This window comes from Sceloporus undulatus, chromosome 2 (genome assembly GCF_019175285.1).
Source record: "Sceloporus undulatus isolate JIND9_A2432 ecotype Alabama chromosome 2, SceUnd_v1.1, whole genome shotgun sequence".
NCBI classification, from domain to species: Eukaryota; Metazoa; Chordata; class Lepidosauria; order Squamata; family Phrynosomatidae; genus Sceloporus; species Sceloporus undulatus.
This window is the reverse complement of record NC_056523.1, coordinates 203,189,743-203,210,251: the sequence shown is the minus strand read 5'-3', so window position 1 is coordinate 203,210,251 and position 20,509 is coordinate 203,189,743. Positions and strand designations below refer to the sequence as shown.

Sequence of the window (20,509 nt, the reverse complement as noted above, 5' to 3'; positions counted from 1 at the left end):
GCATTGAGCCAGTGCAGTTAAAGCAGTCTCAAACTGGATTATTTCTGCAGTGTGTGTTAGGGACCTACCTGTCTGGGAATTGTAGTTTATTGTGGCCCGGAGCTCTCTCTGACAGGGAAGGTTCCTTGGCTCACAAAATACAGTTCCCAGGATTCCCTAGCATGGGATGTGGATTATTTCCTCAGTGTCCCCAAACAGACCATTCCATGGCATGGAGCCAAAAGGTGGGCTCAACCCGGATTATCCAGTGCAGTGCAGACGTCCTCCGACCCTCCCCAACTCCTCAGAGGAGGGACTATCATAAAAACAACACCTTGTTTGCAGAGCTCTGGTGCCTCAACAAACTCCAGCTCCCAGAATTCCATCGCCTTGAGCCACAGAATAGAGTTAAAGCGGTGCCAAAGCGGGTTATTTCTCCAGTGTGGATGCAGCCTGAGAGAAGAAGAAGAAGCAGCAGCGAGGAGGGATGGAGGCGAAGAAGGAGTTAAACGGCGGCGCAGAGGCGGCTGCTCTTGCTCCTGCGAATGGGAAAAGCCAGAAGGAAGGGTAACAAGAAGAAGAAGAAGACGCCTTGGCAGCCCTTGGAAAGCCAGAGCCCGGCTGGGGGCTTCCTTTCTCTCTTTTCCCCTCCCTTTTCCCCCTCCTCTTCTTCTTTCTGCTTCTCTGTTTTTTGGGATGCTGGGGCTCTACTTCTTGTTGTTGTTCCTGGTTGGAAAGTTTCCCCCCTTTTTGATTCCCTCGCCTTTTGGGAACCCCTGAAAGGTAAAGAAAGAGGAGCAGGCTTCCTTCTTCTTCCTTCAGAGAAGAGGCAGAAGGAGAAAGAGAAAGAGGGGATTGGAAGAGGAGGTCGGGAGAAGGGTAACCCCTGCCTTGGTGAAGAGAAATACATCAACATGGAAATAATCAAGCCCGGTTTATAGGGAAAGAGAGAGGCTGCTGAAGTGACACCCTCCTTCTTTCCTTCTCAGTGCCTCCTCAGAAGTGAGGAAAGGTCTCCTCTTTTGGGAGGAGGACCCTGGGCTCCCTTTTGGGCTTCTTCTTTTCTGCTTGCGAAGAGGATTGTTCCATCGCTTTTTGGCGCCTGGAAGGAACCCGGGTGGGATTAGAAACCAAGACCTTTGGAGGAAGGCAAGGCAAGGAGAAGAAGGAGGAGGACTTCAAGGCTTGGGTTGGGCTCCTTGGGGGAAAGAAGGACCTCGGGGAGGAGAGCTTCAGGTAAGGAAGCGGGTTATATAATACGGCTGCAGCCACACTGCGGGAATAATCCGGTTTGACGCCGCTTTAACGGCATGCTGTGGAATCTTGCGGGGGGGGGGCTTTTGCTGGCTTTACAGCTCAAGTCTCCTGAGAGAAGAGGAAAATATCCCTGTCGAAAATGGCAAGGAAAGTTGTGGCATGTTTTATTTAAAAAAGACGACAGGCTGCAGAAGGGGAAAATGGAGGGAGGGAGACAGGAGGAGGAGGAAGGGGGGGTTCAACCTCTTGGGATTTTTAGGGTGCCCCCTCTCAGCCTGGAGTCCCTGTTTGTTTGCTTGCCCCCTTGGCTTTATCCCTATTGAAGGAGATGGGAGGACTGAGGAGGTTTCTTTTTTAGTCCTAAAGTACTGTGTCACGGTGTGTGGGATCCCTCTTTCCCTGGAAGGAAAGCCCTGCCCGCTCGCCTAGGCTTGCATCCAGATTGTAGAAATAACCCAAACTGGGTTATTTCTGCAATCTGGATGCAATCCTGGGTTCCTTTCTCCATCCAGAGAGGTGTTTTCCAACCGGCTGCGCTTCCCTTTCCGTCCGCCAGATGGCGTCCCTTCACGAGGAAGCCGCCTTTGGAGACTAGAGGGCTGGTGCCAGCCACACCTGAGGGAGGGAAAGCAGGTGCTGGGTGATGGTGCCTCTGCTGTGTGTGTGTGTCTCCATTTCCCCCCTATGCCCTCCTCCTTTTCAGGCATACCATAGCTCCAGGTTCATAGAAACCAGTCCTCTAACCGTTCCCTACATTTGAGGTAGTTGACCCACACCAAGCTTATTATGCCACGATCCAGCCATTGGTTGTTTCTTGAATTGGTTGCCTGAGGACTCTTTTACTTTAGCTGGAATGGTCACTTCTCTGAAATCATTGAAGGGTCTAGAAACCAAAAATCCCTATGAGGAACAACTAAGGGAGCTGGGGATGTTTAGCATGAAGAAGAGAAGGTTAAGAGGTGATATGATAGCCCTATTTAAATATTTGAAGGGTTGTCATATTGAGGAGGGAGCAAGCTTGTTTTCTGTTGCTCCAGAGAACAGGATCCGGAACAATGGATGCAAGCTACAGGAAAAGAGATTCCACTTCAACATTAGGAAGAACTTCCTGACAGTAAGGGCTGTTCGACAGTGGAACACACTCCATCAAAGAGTGGTGGAGTCTCTTTCTTTGGAGGTCTTTAAACAGAGGCTGGATGGCCATCTGTCAGGGATGCTTTGATTGAGAGTTCCTGCATGGCAGAATGGGGTTGGACTGGATGGCCCTTGTGGTCTCTTCGAACTTTACGATTCTATGATTCGTTATCAGTGACATAGCTACCTTTGAGTGCAGCTATGACTTCTATGTGCTTCTCTCAAAAGCTCACCCGGCTCTCTTCTCTCTGGGGAAAGGGATCAAAGGAACAGCCAGAGGCAGTTTGGAAACATAAGATCACAGAAATCATCTCCTTTGGTACTTTCCCTTTTGCCATGTCTTAATTTTGACCATGCAAGAGCTATCCCCCCCATCCCCCCCCCCAAATTAATTGCTATAATGGTACAAAGAAAGATGGTGCACTTGGCCAGAAGGATATAAAGGGGGAAGTGACTCTTGGCTTTTTGTTTTCTTCTCTGAGGGACAATGATGGTGTGTGTGTGTACACACAAATATGCACATAAATCTGTGCACTTTCCTGCTTAACATGGTCTTCAGAGATCTTGATCCGTACATTTCAGCTCCTCATGCCAATTTGCCTGTGCCATGCTGGCAAAACCTAGACCCTCTCCTACGCACACCCAGTTGTTAAAACCTTCCCTCCCTCCTATCATCTCTCTCTTTTTCAAATTACTCTTTCAGATACGATCCAATTCTTCCTTCCCAGATGCTCCCTTGTTCCTCCAATTGTTTGCCATAGGCAGTGTTGAGGAACTCCCTTTCTCACCTGGGTGTACATTTTCAGAAGGGAGCAAGAGACAGAAGTCAGGTTACTGTTCCACAAACCTTTGGATTTGGAGTGAATACGGAGGGGTGAAGCTGGTTGTTGGGAAGATTCTGAAGGAAGCTCACATTGCTGCAAGAAAATATTGATCCCCTTCTTATCAGCGATTGAGCTGGATGCCTTGTTTCTTCAGGCACTCTGCCATCAAGCTCCAGGATGTTGGAAGCGTGGTGCCCAGGAGACAGGGAATGTATGTACTTCTAAGTATTCAGCTCTATCCTTATCTTTACATTTGGGTGTGCTTCTATGTCAGAATCACTGCATCCGTATACTGAGTGACTACTCAAATGTGGTCAGGAAAAGCTTTTGAGACAGTTACCTGGGCAGATTTAGGGAGTTAAATTGGCTTCCTTCAGGTAGCCCTGGTTGCTTGTGTTTGGGTTGCTAGGTGGGGGCAACAGTCATTGAAAGAGGCATATTGTTCCTTCCATGCTTTCTAACAAATAGGTAGGAGTCAAGGCAAATGATTCAAATGGAGAAGAGGGGATTTAAATAAGTTGATTAAAAATCCATTTTAGAAGGAATAGGTTTTTTAAAATGTTCTCAGTGAATTTATGCTGTTCCATTATTTGATTTATTATTATTTTAATTGCAGGTGGACTGAGGTGGGTGGGGTGTAAGCCAGTGATGGGAGCTTTGGGCTGCAATCTTGTGTATACTTACATAGGAGTAATTCCCAGTAAACTCAGTAGGATATACTTCTTAATATACATAATTATGTGGGATAATGTACTATTAATGAATGGAATTGGTGAAGGTAGCAGAAACCTTTCCAAGTATCTTTAGTATGGTGAAGATGGTTCATGTGCAGTGCAGCGCACAGTACATTTTTGTACTGATTTATCTGGCAAAATGCTACATAAAAACTCTTCTCTTTCTAGAATTAGGGTCTAAAATGATGTGATCTTAAGGCATGCCACACATCTGTGTTGTATGAAGTAATATGCAGGAGCATTCTAGCAAACACAGATGTTTTCATTGACATTTGTGTGTTTTGTGTGTGTGTGTGCATGAGAGATAAAGAGAGAGAGAGCAGGATGGCTTAATCCTCCTCCAGTGTTTTTTGTGAATTACTGGGATGTCTTTGCCCAGTCAATACCAAAAAGTTTTCAATTTCTGCAGTGCTTGTGGAATATTGTTTCATGTCATCTGCAATAATGATGTTATTGATTGTCCTCATCAGAAACCTGTCTGTAGCTCTCTGATAAAAGGCTTAAAGATAGCAGGTATTGGTTGATGTAAGTGGCATGAAGTGTGTGTGTGTGTGTGTGTGTGTGTCAGTGCAATGCTGTCAGAAAAGTCGTCATTTAAAAATCCCCGAAGCAATGCTTTCATTTCTGTTTCATTTAAAAAGGAAAGCTAAATTCCATTTGTGACTTTGCTGAATAATTTAATCCTAAAAAGAGCTGAAACCTGAGTGGCTTGTCAAAAAATAAGAGGGAGGGTGCCAGGCAGGTACATGTTGAGTTACCTGCAGCTTTCATGTGAAAAAGAGTGTTCTTCATTTTTGTTCCAAATACATTTAGTATACATATTTGTGAAGCTTATCGCGTGGGGGCTGTTCTTAAAGCAAAAAGTGACCATTAAAAGAGTGAGCCAATGTTGGAGCTTTGCTTAAGGGGGTGGGATACAGAACTCCATCAAATGAATATATATATATTATATGTATATCCTAATATATTTGTGAATTATGTGCTGTATAATAGGAACGCTCTCATCTCAGTGGGCAGTAATTGGGAACCCATGGGCACGTACACAGGAAAGCACAGCCCTGAAAGGAGTTTGAAGGGAAGAGGAGACCAGTCTTCACCATGCTGACTCAGAATGGAGTGCTTTTGAGTCTTGTGCATGTTTCTGCAGAATCAAGTTCTGCTTTGTCCAGTGGATAAATGGGTATAGCATGACAGGTAAATGAACATAGGGCTGCAGCTTTAGAGAAAAGTATCCATCTATAAAGCTTAATCTCTTTGACTTTTCCTCACCATCCAAGTGGCACTGTTCTATATTAAACCAAAATGTTCGAGGGAGTACATCCATAAAAAATGTTCCTTACAGCAAAAGCAGTTTTGCTGCAATTTAAAGCCCAGTGCCTTAGCTCTTGCACCTGTTGATCATTTTATATAATATTTTTTGAGAAAAACTTTGTATTTCCTTTAAAAAAAATAAGCATCTGACATACCCTCCAGTGTTACTCATAATACATGTATCAGTAATTAAGTTTGTCTGTAGTGTTGCTTTTAAATTCCTGAAATTTCTATCACATACTGAGTTGTTGACACAGAATAACTAAATACACTATAATGTATTTTTCCTCCTGTGCAATTGGTGTTTCATTATGATGATACATCTTGCTGTGTTTATTTTATTTCTAGATATTCTGTGTAAGGGCTCTAGGTGGAAATGTTTTCCTATGTAGAAAGAGCAGAAGATATATGGAGTACTAGAGATGCTCGCTTGTGGAGAATAAGCTACCTCTAAGCCTTGTAATCCATTTAACAGGCAGCAATGAATTCAACTTTCTCTACAACCTGGGGAAATTCAGTTAAGTTGTAAATAACAATGGATGTGGCTTCAGAACTGCCCCAAAATGTCACTCTCCCTGAGTAAAAGAACAAGATGGTTCCCCCTCCCAAGACTTCACCACCTTTCTCCACTTCCCAGCTTCTATGATGGCACTCTCAGTTTAATGGTAGAGCACTGATGGTTGTCTCAATGGTTGCCAGTTGGTTTCTTTGACGTGGTTTCACCTTCCTTGCTGCTTCTGCAGAATAGGGAGGGATACTGATGAATCAATCAGATTCAAAGCTAGCATGGACATGTAGGCCCAAGTGTGGTCCAAGTTTGTTGTGGTCTAAGTGTGTTGTACCTCCAGATGTTTTTGGACCCAACACCCATATTGGGTGGATAAGAGCTCCACTGAAAACCATCTGTGAAGGGCCATCTTTTGCCCATCCCTTGACTTACAGGTTGTATTAGGAACTTTGCTCTCACTTTTTATAGTGTTCTGAAGATTAGCTTACTTGCTAATTAGCTTACTTGCTGTTCACTGCTATGATCTTTGGAATAGCGGTATATAAATAAAATAAAACAAACAATTAAAACAAACTCACTGGCAGCAGGAATCTGAATGGATAAATATGTTGTACAGTTAATATTTTGACTTTGCTCTCACTTTTTAGCATGTTCCAGTGATTAAAGCAGACTCACTGACTGACGGACTTTGAATAGTTTGTCCTGTCTTGGGAATCAGCTTGAATGGTCTTAAAAGCAGTTGAGCAAAAAATAAATGTAAGGGGAATGAGTGTCCTGAATGATGTTTTTCTAGTGCACTTACTGCATTTCTAATGCAAGGATAATGCTGGCTTTTCTAAAAAATGGTGGCATCCTAGTTGCTGGACAGGTAGAAAGACCTTAATGTGATCCCTAGTGATGTCCCCATGGTGTCTTATACTTTTTGAACTCTTGCTTTGGAAATTTGGTCAAATGTAAGGACAAAGGCAAACCACCTCTAAATTGATCTTGTCAAGGAAATCCCTTGATAGGTTTGCCTTTGGGACACCATAAATTGAAAATGATTTGAAGGTACACAGCAACAAATGAATGTTTGCTTTCTTGCATGTTAAGAAGTGTGATCACTTCTTTGTGCAAGATCAACTTGGGCTCTGCAGATGGTCATATTTTATGAAGAAAATGGAATTTCTTTTCAACCTGCTTGACAATTCAGCTTCTGTTCTAACCCATGGATGTTGAATTAAAAGGTGTGTGTGTAGCACATCATTCTTCCATGGGTAATATTGCATAGAGAGACTTTTCTTCAGGGGCATCCTTCCTACACAATACTGTGAATAAACCATGTTGAGGTTGATGGGCTGCAGAGAGGAAAGTGTGCTCCTTCTGTTTCCATCTATTAACTAATGCACCTCCCTGTCACCCCTTTCAAATACTTTAAATCAGCAGTTCTTACTTGGGAGATAAAATAGTACTTTGGGAATGGAAATACAGTAACTAGTGCAGATTAAAATGCCTTGTGGGGATAGATATACCATCCTCAGAAGAACTGGTCTGAGAGTTGATACAAAATGACTTTCCCTGAGTTTGTAAATTACAGAACCTTCTATTTCATTGTCCTCAAAAAATCCCTCTGCTTTTTCTGGCCACAATGTTGTCTCTAAAGGAGAATGATTTGCTTTATTGGGGACCACATACAGTGTTAAATATAATATGCATTGCAAACTTCCTGCTGAGTATTCTCACTATAGTTTCCTACACGATCGTACAACTGTCATCCATAAACCACTTGAGTTTCTCTTTGCATATTGCTTAATTAGCTGGGTTCAATCTTCATTTGCTTTGCAGATTTCAGTCACAACGCGTGGAACTGCTTGATGTGTTTGAATGACATTTCAGTGACCCAATTTCAGTCAGAAGGATGCAAGCCAAGTGTTTTGTTTTTGTTCCTGTCTCCCCCTCCCACTTCTTTCTCCAAAAAACAAAACAGCCTATGAAATAATATCTGCAATGTTTATTTACCATCATACTTATCAGAAATGTGCATCTGATGAGAAACTAATCTTGAATTCTCTTTGAACGTTGATGATGATATATCTCTGCTTTGTGGAGGAGCGTCATTCTTCTGTAGATGCCCCTGCTGACTATTTTATTGTAATGCTGCTTGTAAAATTTATGCTGGGTGAGAGGAATTCTCTGATGCCTGTACCTTCAAGGAGGAATTACAAGAGCAACTTGTCTGCTCTTCCCACTACAGTAGACAGCCATGGCTGTGTTTATTGAGGGTTTGTGGATGAAAAGAAATGTAATGGTTCTTTCTGATGTGTGGCTGGTCCTGAGTGTCCTTTTCATGAATGGAATGCTTCCTTCTGTTTGTGATAGGGGCTGGAATCTAGTTAAAAGAAAGGATGTTCTGATTCTTGTGAAACAATTGCAGAGTCCAAAGAGCCACTGGGGAAAAGAGAAATCAGCAAGAATAATGTCCCTTCACTTTCTTCAAGGGAATTATGGGTAAAGATCATGGATTGCAGCCATTTGTTGAAAATAGAAAGCTTCATTGAAGCAGGAAAAAGATGCAGCCTCTCTTGAACCAAAATACTTGTGTTTTTGTAAGCGAATGTTTCCACACTGCACAATTATAGCAGTGTTATGCCACGTGAATTGCCACGTCTCCAACCTATGGGTTCATAGGATTTGATGAGTTATTTAAAAGGCACTAGGGTACTTGGAAAAAGAGGGATTAAGGATTAAAACAGTTTAATTCTGTAGTGTAGACAGGTACTCTGAGTACATTGGGAACTATGGACTAATATTCATTCCTCATAGAATGAAGCCATGACAGCTAAAGTGGTACCAAACCACAATAATTGTGTAGTATGGATATACCCAATGTAAGTTTGAAACAGTTGTACTTAGGCTTGAAGGCCTTTTTTCTGAATAAGCATGGTTACAATCCAACTGTTACTTCTCAGTCAAGACTAGTAGGAAGTGAGAATTGTTCTATACTATTGCATTTTCCTTTTCCTTTTTTTTTTTTACAGTTCATTGTGTTGCATGTTGTAAAGGGTTTCCTGAAAGCTGAGTCAAATGCCATTACTTAGACCATAGGTGACACTGTCAGTCTAGAGCAGAATTATGTTTTTGCTATCAAAATGGATGTGATTAAATGAGACCTGACTCCCTTTCAGTACTTCCACATTTTCTAAATAAAGACATGGGACTTTTAGCAGAACTTTCAAATTTCTGTCATAATGGAGAAGTGAGTATGCTTGAGGGAGATGAATGTAATTCTTAATAGACAAACAACTGGAGGTGTATCGCAACTGTAAGTAAAATAGTGGAATATGAGCTTCTAGTTTCTTATATTGCAGACTGTAGATAGATGCAAAATGTTGCTGGGGAAGGCTTTGAAAAAAGTAGCATAGCATTATATATCAGCCTCCTTACCAACAGAATAAACAGCCCAGTAGAAAAATCATTTGGTGGGTAATAAAAATTTGAAAAGTAATTTCTACAAAAGGCTTCAAATGTTCAATACATTTTTCACAGTAGGAAAGACTTTTCCCCATCTGTTACTTTTTCAAAGGGAGTAAAGATAGAACTGCAGTCATTTTACAAAATGATGTATAATTTAGCTCTAGTTTAGCAGTGGTAGATAAACTGAAATACGAGGCACAAAAATGGCTTATATCTGTAGTTGTGAGATCTCCTTACCACAGGAAGCATCCAATGTATCAGAAGCTGGAGAAGTATCATAGTGACAAAACTGAAAAAGTGAACATTGAATAAATTGGAGAAGTGGAATACAGTATCTGGATGTAAATGGCTCTCCCCTAACCCCATACTGAACAAACATGAGAGCCACAGTGTAACTATGAGAAATTTTGTTTATGCCTATGAACACTACCCTGTTGGACTGTGGAATCCAACAAGTCATAGCTGTTAATGTATCCATCAACAGGGAGAACATTCCCCACACCAGCCTGGTTTTAGCTGCCCCTTTCACTATAAGAAAGTCAGTATTTTGTGGTGATTTGGGGGTCAAATCTCCATTCAGCCATGGAAATCTAATGGGTGACCTTGGACAAATCACAGCCTAAGATGAAGGCAATGACAAAACTCTTGCTAAGAAAACTCTACAATGGAGTCATCATTGGTCACAGTTCACTTGAACACACATAACAACAACTCACTGTAATGATGTAGCAAATCTTAGATGGAGAGGGATGGTGCCTCTAGATAACCTGAACTGTCTGCTCATCAACAGGTATCTGATATTTATTTATTTATTTATTTTATTTCCTTTCTCCTAATATGGAGCCCAAAGCAATTTATAGTATAAATCTATGGGGCCTTGTTGGTCATGACTTTCTGGCTATAGAACACATGGGTCAAATAATATCGTGTTCCTACTAGAAATAGTTCGTCCTTACCAAGAACATGCTATGGTAGGTTTAGGAATCATGTGGCTCTATAGATTTTGTTGGACTGCTTCACCATTGGCTATGCTGATGAAGAGAGTTGCCTTCCAGCAAGAGCTAGAGGGCCTCATGATTTGAACTCCTGCCTTAAAACCCCAAAACGTTTCAATGATATTTTTGGAATTTCTCAGTAGAGTCTGGGACATACCTAAAATGGTCCATGCCAGATCCTCCTTTGGAAGAGGAGTGGTAGTGAATTTGTAATCCTATCATCCCAACGTTTACATGTATAAATATAGAAATTTTAGCCAAAAATTGTTTGTTGTTGATCATAAGGCAAAGCTATCATGGTGTTTTCTTGGCAAGATTTGTTCAGATGGGATTTGCCTTTGGTTCCCCCCCCCCCCTTTCTAAAAAAAAAACTGGGTAGATTATCCACAGTTCATTGTATGTACTGTGCTTAGACTCTTATCAAAAAGGAATTATCCCCTTCTCTGAGTAAAGTGCCAAATGCTGAGAGCTTAGTCCATCACAAGAAAACCTAAAAGAATCACTGACTCCTACTCTTACTGCTTTTTGAATGCCTGGATGGGAAAATGGTGGTGGCAGCTCTTTAGCACTACCCCTCAAGAAGTGCCAAGAGGAATAGGCTTTGAAGGATTTATATAAGGCATTTGTGTATGTTTGTCAGCTTTCCTGGGTTAAAATCAGGCAAATTTATCTTATTAAAAGTTAAAGGCTATAATTACTACTAATGTAGTCACCTTTGCTTTGTTTTGCCCTTTTTTGGGACATGTGTATTTTTTTGGCCCCACATGTGCCTGGTCACTTCCCCCACACAACATAGAGGCCTGATTTACCAAGGTTTCCTCCACATCCAGCCAGCCTTTTGGGGAGTTAAGCCTGCTAGAATTTTGTAAGTTCTTTGGCATTGTTTTCTTTTGCTTCATCCTTTACATCCTTTGTTACATGCCCCTAGGTTTTATACTCCACTTATCCATGGGTCATCTCAAAATCCATAATTCTGGCCCCCAAACCTGCCCTCAGCCTATAATACATGTGGTTGACTTGTAGTTGAGTATATACAGCAGGAGAAAAATGACTGAATTTTTCAAGCTCACAGTCATGTCTTTAAAAGAAGGAGAGAACAAATAAGGACATGGCATTTTCAAGGCAGATGATATTAAACAGCCAAAGGAAGGGCCCTTTATATTAGACCCCAAATCTCATCCTGTTGAAATAGCCTGATCAGGCTCACTGTAATGAGTGAAGGCTAGAAAGGTTGGAAGCAACAAGATACTTTCTATCATGCCTCCCAAGTTATTGTGTGCTTAAGCCGTAATATAATATGATGTCACAACTAACCTGAAAGACAGGTGACAAGTACTTCAAAGTCAGATGTGTCATGTTCTATGAGTCAAGGAAGGATTTAGAGGATTTTAAATGCATACTGACTGTTTGGAAGAGGAGATGGTCTGAAGCATGAGTGGGAGAAAACAGGATGGGAAAGGAAGTTGTTAAAATAGAGTGAAAGCTGGAGTAGAATGTCCTTGTATCTTTGCCTTATAAAGCCATTCATTTCAGACTGTATCTAGATATCTTCCTACAGAGAATTTCTTTCTTCTCTACTTAAAATACCCATAAGGAATTTAAAATATGATGTGCTTGTGCTCTAAACAAATAATGTGTTTGGTGGTAGCCAGTACTGCGGGAAACTTGGAAGTTGGGTTCAAGTTTGTGCAGAAAAACCATGAACAAACATGTGCAGTTGTGAAGGCAACTCAAGGTATCTGCATGGCCACAGATGGAAGGTTTGTAAAAACAAAAACAAATAATAACAAGCACACAATGAAATATGCTCCTAATTATCTATGAAGACTCATGGCAGGTAAGTTCTCATGACTCTGCTTGCCTGAATGGGTGCCAAAGAAGTTCTAGTATTTCTAAACCAGGGTTGAGGTGCATGGTACTCTTCAGATGTTTTAGATGCTAATTCAAGCCCCAGCCATCCTAGCTAGTAAATGGACTCTAGAAGTTGAAGACTAAAGATAAAGGCACTAGGGTATCTAAACCTGCCATACTCCAAACTGTACCTTCTTTTATCTTTGCTATCCAGTCTGTATTAGCTCAGTCCCATTTTCCTTTTGATTTTTGGTTAGGGCACAAATGTAGATGATACATTTTTCTGAGTTCCAGCATAAAATTGCTTCTCATTCTGTTTCTTGTACTTGCCAAACAGAAGAACAGTGACAGTTCTTGCCTAGAAATTCTGTGTCCAGAGTTGAATATATGTATGTGTAGCTTTCATGTTTTAAATGAAACTTGATAACTAATGAGTCTTTCTGGGGACTTCAGCAGTGCCTCTAGAAGGATGGTCAGCCTCAGTCTTTGGTATATCCCATGCAGAAGCAAAGTCTCTTTCTTTTGTGTTCTACAGGGAACTTATACAATGCAGTGGAGGAATAAAGCTTCTCATGCACATATGTAATCAGTAGTAACCATAGCAAGAGAGGTTTTTGGGGTGTGCTCGTGCGCATATACATGTGGTGGTGTTGGAAAGGAGTCTTCTCAGTGAAATACATCAAAGGGCCAAGTTACACATTTAACTGCATGTAATGCATGCCATCTAGGATTTCATCATTTCAGAATTGCTGCAGGTGGTACATGTGTGGGATCTCCATGTTAAAAGAAGCTGCCTACTCCATGTGAAAATTACCAGGTCTGGGGAGAATGTATGGCTAGAGTATACATGCTGGTATGCTGGTTTACTGGGAAGAAGGAGGATTGTCAAAGGGGGGCATTTGAATCTCATTTCCCCTCATTCCCTTTGATAAAAATGTAGACCATCTCCTCCATATATTAGCTTCTCTCTGTCTAGCTTTAGATACAGTTGAAATCTTTACAATGATCTTTGAGCCTTAAGAATGGCTAAAGTCTTGGCTTGAGTAGTGGCTATTAAAGCCAAAGTGAGGTAGTTGGGACCCTGGAGCTGTTCCATGTCCTAATTTGGCAAAGACAGTAATCCTCTGTCATCCCAATTTTTCAACTGCTTTTGAAATCTCCCAGTTTATCTCTCCTTATGCCACTTCCCCTGTTTGTTTCAGTTGTTTCAAACTGAGTTTGAAGTGCAAAAGTAGCTTGCATTTAGTGAACTCGAGGAGAGGAGAGGGAAAATCTTGCTCTCCCCAGTAGGCTAAGGCAAAACACAAACTGCTGCAGCCTTTCCTAGCTCATGTGTTCTTTCTCATGAATACTTTTTGCCATTTTGACCACACTCTGCTATTGCTTGTCCCCAAGTGTCCTGGTTTTTATCTGTGAAGTGGTGGAAGATGTGTTGTCCCCTTCATGCATATGTGTGATCTATTCTAGGAATGGAGGAATAAAAGTTAGTAAAGTGCTATAAATGCAACACATGCCTGATCCGATGCATTCTCACTCAATTGCTCAGGCAACATTCAAAACTTTTATGGTAGCAGAAACCTTGGGAATTTCAGGAAATGACTAAGGAAAATGCATCAAAAGAATCTTTTTGCTTCTGCTTTGGGTAGCCAACCTGTGATGAACCTGCAGCAGTTGCACCAAATTAATATTACAGCTCTGATGATTGGAAGAGGAGATGGAGTATAATCTTATGAAGGCCAGATGATGTAGAACTCTTTCATGGTGATACAGTATGTTGGATTTGATCTGCCCCATTCTGTTTGTGGCTCATGCTCTTCACAGGGAATCTGACTTTTTTTAAAAAAAATGCAGCTGTGAGCTTCATTGTGTATTGAGTGATACAGAAAGCCACTGTTGACCAGAAGAAGAAAAAGCCCTCGGTGATTATGAAGGCTTGTCTTGGATAGGTGATCTAGGTAGGATCACTGACCTAGAAATTTTGCTTTTTCATGTGCATTCTGGAGTAAGGAAGTCTTGGGTCATTAAACTTAATGTACTTGTGCAGAATACTTCAGAAAATGGAACACATGCCTAACTTTGGATGAAATTGTGTAATGGATTCATGCAAATTTTTGAAAAACCCTCTGGGGCAAAGCATAATTCTGTGTCCAGTCCCCAAGCTACTCTGCCTTGTAGTTGGGCATATGATCTAGCTGGGAAATGTATAATTCATATTTATGTGGCCCAGGGAGCTAACACGTTGTTTCTGCAAGCATTATGGACTATATGCTGAGATAATGAGTTACCATTATTATTCCAATTGTATTTCTAATGTATTATTTATATTGGTGCCAAATGAGAACTTTGTACATTGTGGAAGAATGATAAAATAAGAGTCCTTGCCCTGAAGCAATCTTACTAGACTTCAGATAGGTAGAGAAGAGGTGGGACAGAATGGAAGCTGTGAAAGTCATGGCTGGGATATGTTCAATTCCTAGCATGTTAAAGCTGTAAAGTCAGTTAAACTCAAGAACACTTCCTGCTCTAGAGGCATGCATAAATATATTCACTTCTAAAATTATCACCATTGCTATCATCTCCCTCTTCCTAAACTATCTGGCAATTATAGTAGCATTATGATGATTGAGGGAAGATTCTACAACTTACTGTAAAAAACAAACAAATAAACATCTGTGGCCAGTAAATAATATGACTATAAATAATAAATAAATTATGATTAGCAAACATTTGGGTGGGCACTATTCTAACGTGCCAGACATTTAGAAGCAGTTGTAAATCATGGAAAGCCAAGAGGCATGGACTGCTATAACACCAAAGAATTAATGCAGTTTGACACTGCTTAAACTGGCATGGCTCCATCCTATGGAATTCTGGGATTTGTAGTATGTTGTGGCACATTGTCTCCCTGACAGAGAAGGCTAAATATCTTAGAAAATTACAGTTTCCAGAATTCCTTAGCTTTGAGCCAAGGCACTTAAATGGCATGATGTGGAAAAAGAAATGCTAGGTGTGTACTTCACAACTGATATTATACCCATTGCTGCCTAAAGAAGGTCCATTGTACCCAGGATCAAAAATTATTTAGCTGTACTATAGGATGAAAATGAAATGTAAGAAAATCAGGTAGTAGTAATTATATTGAAGCATCAGTTTTTGTTAAATAACCATGAAAAACCTTCAGAAGGCACATAAAATTGATAAATATCCTGACATTTTTAAACACATATTTCCATTTAGATAAAAACCCATTATCTTGATTCAAGCAACAGACAAAAGAATTGAGCTTCTGGATAACACTTAATTCAGCAGTTTCATACCTTGTGTCTGAAATATTCTTGTTCAAGTACAACAACCTTAAAAGGAAGCAAAAGAAAATCCTGAGAGAATGAAATATTCTCCTACAAGTGTCTGAGTATTGCCCATAATGATGCCATATTTGGGTCTGTTACTTGTTACCCAAAATGCAAGGATCCCAAGAGGGTACCCACAAGAAATATTCCAACGGGGGGACTTTATTAGCTCATATGATGGCCCCAACTAAAGTGGGAATCAAACTTGTGTATAACATTTCTGAGAAACAGAACCCGAGAGTTCTGGCCCAATCTTAGTTTTATTTGCAGTCAAAGGGAATCACCAAGACACTCATTGACACATCCAAGAACTAACAATATAGAAAATGGTAGAGACAGCAACTTAAAGCAGTTGCAGAGGGCAATGTTGTACCAATTCCAGATCCTTACATCTGATCGAGGGGAACACTGTGAGGTGGAAATTACTCAGCTGCTACCTTAGGATTGTAATATAGTCACCTTATGCTGAGGATTCAGGTTAAATATGAACAGAGTGCCTGTCTGAGACTGAATAGGGGGTGCCTGAGCAGGCATATTTATAGGGCAAAACAGGAGTCCTGGAGGAGGCTTTGGGACGTGAGTGGATTTTCGGGGGGGGGGGGGGGGGGGGGGGGGGGGGGGGGGGGGGAGAGAATGAGCAAGGAAGTTGAGAATGACTTGGCTATCCATGCAGATATCCCTTGGCCAAAGGAGTGTCACTCCTGGAGAGGAGTGTATTTGGATTCTTGTTCACTTCTAAACACAAGGCCTATGATCCACCATCACTCCTATTACTGCAGGGATTGTGCAGATTCCAGTCTTGATTGATCTATCCTGGCTATATGCTCTTGAACTCCCCCATGCTAAGCCTCCCAATCTTTATATGGTAAGGCTAATTTCCCACACTGTGACACCCTCAGAACTATGTGCTCTGAACATCCTGTTTGATATGGGTACAGATGAGGGATGCAAAGGGCCCGACTTTAAGGTAACATATTTTTATAGAGTCTGGTTTGTCCTTTGTGGAATGCAGAAAAGCATACATTACACTGGGTGATGAAAAAGTGGTTGTTCATAGATTATGCTGAAATTATTATGCCATACTACAATGATATCTGAACAGACATGAGAACAGGGCTGGCATTTGGGGCTTGTTGCAGGTTCTGGTCTCTGGTTTGTTTGTTTTTTAAATTATTCTTTATTATGTGGTCTGTTGCTGGTGAGCAACTGTTTTAGCTAACATGTAAGCTAGGTCAAATCATCTATCCCTTGCTAGCCATGTGAGTGATGAGTGGTATTTATCCAAGATGTTCTACTAATCATTGATGATATATTGGAATGTAGGTGACAAGTGTTGAAGCGAAGTGGCATCAACACTTGTTTTCAATAAATAGAGAGAGCAAAGTTTGAAGTGCATGTCTTGTTTCATCTGTTTCTTGATCTATGTAATTCAAGCCTAGTTTGCTTCCTGCCTACAGTGGTCACTTCCCCATCTTTCTAAAATGTTTGTTTAGTGTTATATGATCCTTTGATTCAGAATAAAGTATCTTGAAGATCAGCATTGAGGGCTCTTCTACCAAAGTATAGGTAACTTTCTTTTTGTCTATCTACTTTCATATCTCAGATGGATTTTTTGCAACAATAAATGTAAGTTTTGTTTGGGTTCATCTACCTTGTAGAAATACAGTTGGCCCTCTGTTTTCGTGGTTGATCCATTCCAGACCACCACCACCCCCCCCCTCAAAAAAAACTCTGGATATTCAAGCCCCATTGAGGATAATGGAGGTTGCCCCTCCATGAATAATCAAGAACGCGGATCTCAAGTCCACGAGAAAGGAGAGGCGACTGTAATGCCATTTGACTCTACTTTAACTGCCATAGCTACATCCTACAGATGTATAGTTTTGTGAGACACTACCACTCTTTGGCAGAGAAAGTAAAGACCTTATAAAGCCACAAATCCAAGGATTCCATAGTAAGAAGCTACCATACTTCAAATGTTGTTAAACTGCATTATTTCTACAGTGTAGATGCATCCTTTTTAACCTTACCAGAGCATCCTGCCCTCTTTCTACCCTGTTTTATACCAGAATTACATTGCACTGGGGCATACTGCACTCTGTTTAATACCAAATATTCCTACAACAAGTGGTGCTTTGCCACTTACTTTTCTAGGTCTAGCCTATTTTAGATTATTCCTCTGTATCCATGCAGTTCTGTTTATTTGGTATTTCATTTCTTTGTGAGGCTATAGTAGTTTAAGAAGTGCTGGATGTTCAATTTCTTTACATTTGAACAGGTAAAGTTATACAACATTTTGTTGTGCGATGAGTCGGTGGGAACTAGAATCATGTACCTGTAGATAAGATACTAAAGAGTAAAGACATACAACTGAGCATTAAAGTCAGGATTGTCCAAGCCATCGTATCCCCCATGACCATGTATGTGTATGAGATCTGGAGAGAGAAGAAAATAGATAAGAAAAGAATAAACTCATTTAAGATATGGTGCCAGAGAAGAGTGGTGAGGCTACCATGGACAACCAAAATGACAGACAAATGATTAAACCAAAATGAGGAAATTTAGGCTGTTGTATTTTGGCCACATCATCAGAAGGCATGAGTCGCTCAAAAAGACATTAATGCTTAGAAAAGTGGAGCGCAGTAGAAAGAGAGGAAGACCACACAGCTAGACTCAATTAGAGATATCATGCACCAGAATATGCAGGACTTAAACAGAGCAGCATTGGGTAGGAGGGCTTAGAGATGTGTCATCCACAAGGTCGCCATGGGCTGGGGCCCTCAGGGGCAGTTAACAAGAACAAAGGCTTCCAGTATGTGTTTTCAGCACCCTGGAAGGCCCTGAACTTCTTTTCTGCTCAGATTTGCTTGTAAAAATATCTGGCGTGAATGCATCACACTAGTATGCGTACCGTTTAACATTTCACAGATGAAAACATGGACACATGTGGCTAAGAAACATGAAAGTGTGTTGAAGATAGCAAAAGTTACTAATGAAGAAGAGTGCAATGCTGAGCCTACTGGGAAGAGGGAGGTTCCATCCCATCCTGTCACCACCCCCTGGTTGAGTTGATGGACTACAAACCACATTTGCACTTTGAACTTAGCTTGCAGGAATTAATGTAAAGTGAGGACAAAGAGGGAAAGTGGGAATTAGTGAGTGAAACTGGGACATATTAAAAGCCAGAAAAAGACAGGATAACAGAAGCAGTCAGGGCTTTCCCTTTGAAACCTGAAAGTTGAAGGATATGGGTTTGCTGGGAGGGGTATGGACATATGCTCTTTAGCTGTGAAGGAAACACGAATATGTCCTGACCCATCCAGCCTTGCAAGTATGGAGACAACAGGTAAATTACAACCTTGGCACTAGCCAATGGGAACAAAGTATGAAAAGGTGGGGGCTGCTCCCAGGAGTGAGTATATAAGAGGGAGGAGCAGGTTTGAAAGGTTTGATGGTGTTTAATGTGCTTTGAGCATTTAAGAGCAGCTGACGCTAGGTTAGGCTGCTGTGAGGGGCCGTTAAAAAGGGTTTTAGGTACCCAAAAGAGGGACGAGGAGTGTCTTGAATTAAATTGTTGTAGTGTCCTGCACTAGACATAGTGTTTGGTAACTAGTGAAGTCACAGGTAACCAGAAGGGTTATATGATACAAAAGTTTAAAAAAGGTTCTGTGAGAATGTAGTCTGTAAAGAAACATATATAAAGCTATAGAGAAACAGTTATAAAGCAAGCTAAAGAAACGGTTAAACTGTATAACTGATAAAGTATTTATACACCATATCTATTGTGACCAACATCCACTAAAAGAGATACTGTATTCAGCCTGACCTGTAAATAAATTTGTTGCTTTGTTTCAACAAGCAGCTCTCTGAAGTGATTTCAGAAACATATTTAAAATGCTAACAACATTGAGAAAAGTCTTTTAGATTTGGGACACATGGTATGTATGTGGTTGTCAAAGAATAGTTGGTGCCAAGCAGTGTGTGGGGGATTTGGACTCCAGAGTGCTGGCATCTAAAGAGAGTTATAGTGCAGGAAACAAGAGAGTCCCAGGTTCGAGTCTTGCAGTGAAGAATTGGTGGAATAGTGGCCATCATCTTCACATAACTGGGATCAAAAAAGACCTATTGTACTGCCATCTAAATAAAGAAGTTGGGTGGGTGAGTCTCAGTTTCACAGGAATTCTGATCCTCTGTCCTTTCTTATGCTGTTCTATGACTGATCTTTGACTCTTTGACTCTTGGTCCTCTGTCCAGCTCAGAGCTCTTCCACAAGGAAGACTGGTGCTTTATCCTAAAGGTTGCAATGAAGGAAGTGACAAGAAGTCCATAGATGGCAGTTTACATGCAAATCCCCAGGACATGCCTTTATACTTTATATTTTAAGATAGATTGTAATAAGGAATAGCAGTCGGTGGTGGTGAGGGTCATATGCAAGAGTATTAACAGCTACACAAACAACTACACACACACACACACACACAAAATTGCTTGGCATCCCCCCCCCCCCCCCCCCCCGACAATGAAATTTCTAGTCTTTTGGTCTTTCTGATAATAATCTGCATTTTTCAAAAAATAATTGAGGTTTTGCTACTTCATTTGATATTCCCACATTCTGAAACTCTACATCAAGCATCAGTAATTGTAGACAATGAGCATTTCAATTCAATGCCATCTTCAACAATTAAGAGGAGACAAGGTCTTTGAAAGCTTATGATTCAGCAACAAATAAAGCTTTTAAAAGTTTTGTAGAATGTAAGGCTAAATCCAATCATTTTTCAATGGAATATCATTAGACTGAATCCCCAGCAATTGCCTTACTGGTAAAAATAGCCCATTGAATTTTTCAGTGATGCAAATCAAAATTACCTCCCTGTGTATTCACATTGTATTTTATAAATATCACGCTGACTCTTGTAAAACACTTTTTTCTTAGTGGTTGAGCTATTCTGTATTACAAAAATCAGTTAATATCTACTAGACTTTGTATTTTTTCCAAAGCTCTTTTTATCTGTTTGTCTTTGTTCTCTGCTGGATATAGGCATAAAGTGTCAATGTTATTTTCAGCTGGAGTTTTTCAGGGAATTTTGTGATAAAGGCCAAAGTATAAATCCTC

The 20,509-nt window shown here is 40.8% G+C and overlaps 1 protein-coding gene across 1 annotated transcript in view; it reads left to right on the top strand.

Annotated features, from left to right (window-relative positions):
• The first annotated feature begins 562 nt into the window (after nt 1–562).
• LINGO2 (leucine rich repeat and Ig domain containing 2) overlaps nt 563–20,509 on the top strand; it is a 774,940-nt gene continuing 754,993 nt past the window's right edge. Inside the window, exon 1 of the mRNA XM_042449989.1 lies at nt 563–1,215. The gene's annotated coding sequence lies outside the window, so the exon portion shown is untranslated. The remainder of the gene's footprint in view (nt 1,216–20,509) is intronic.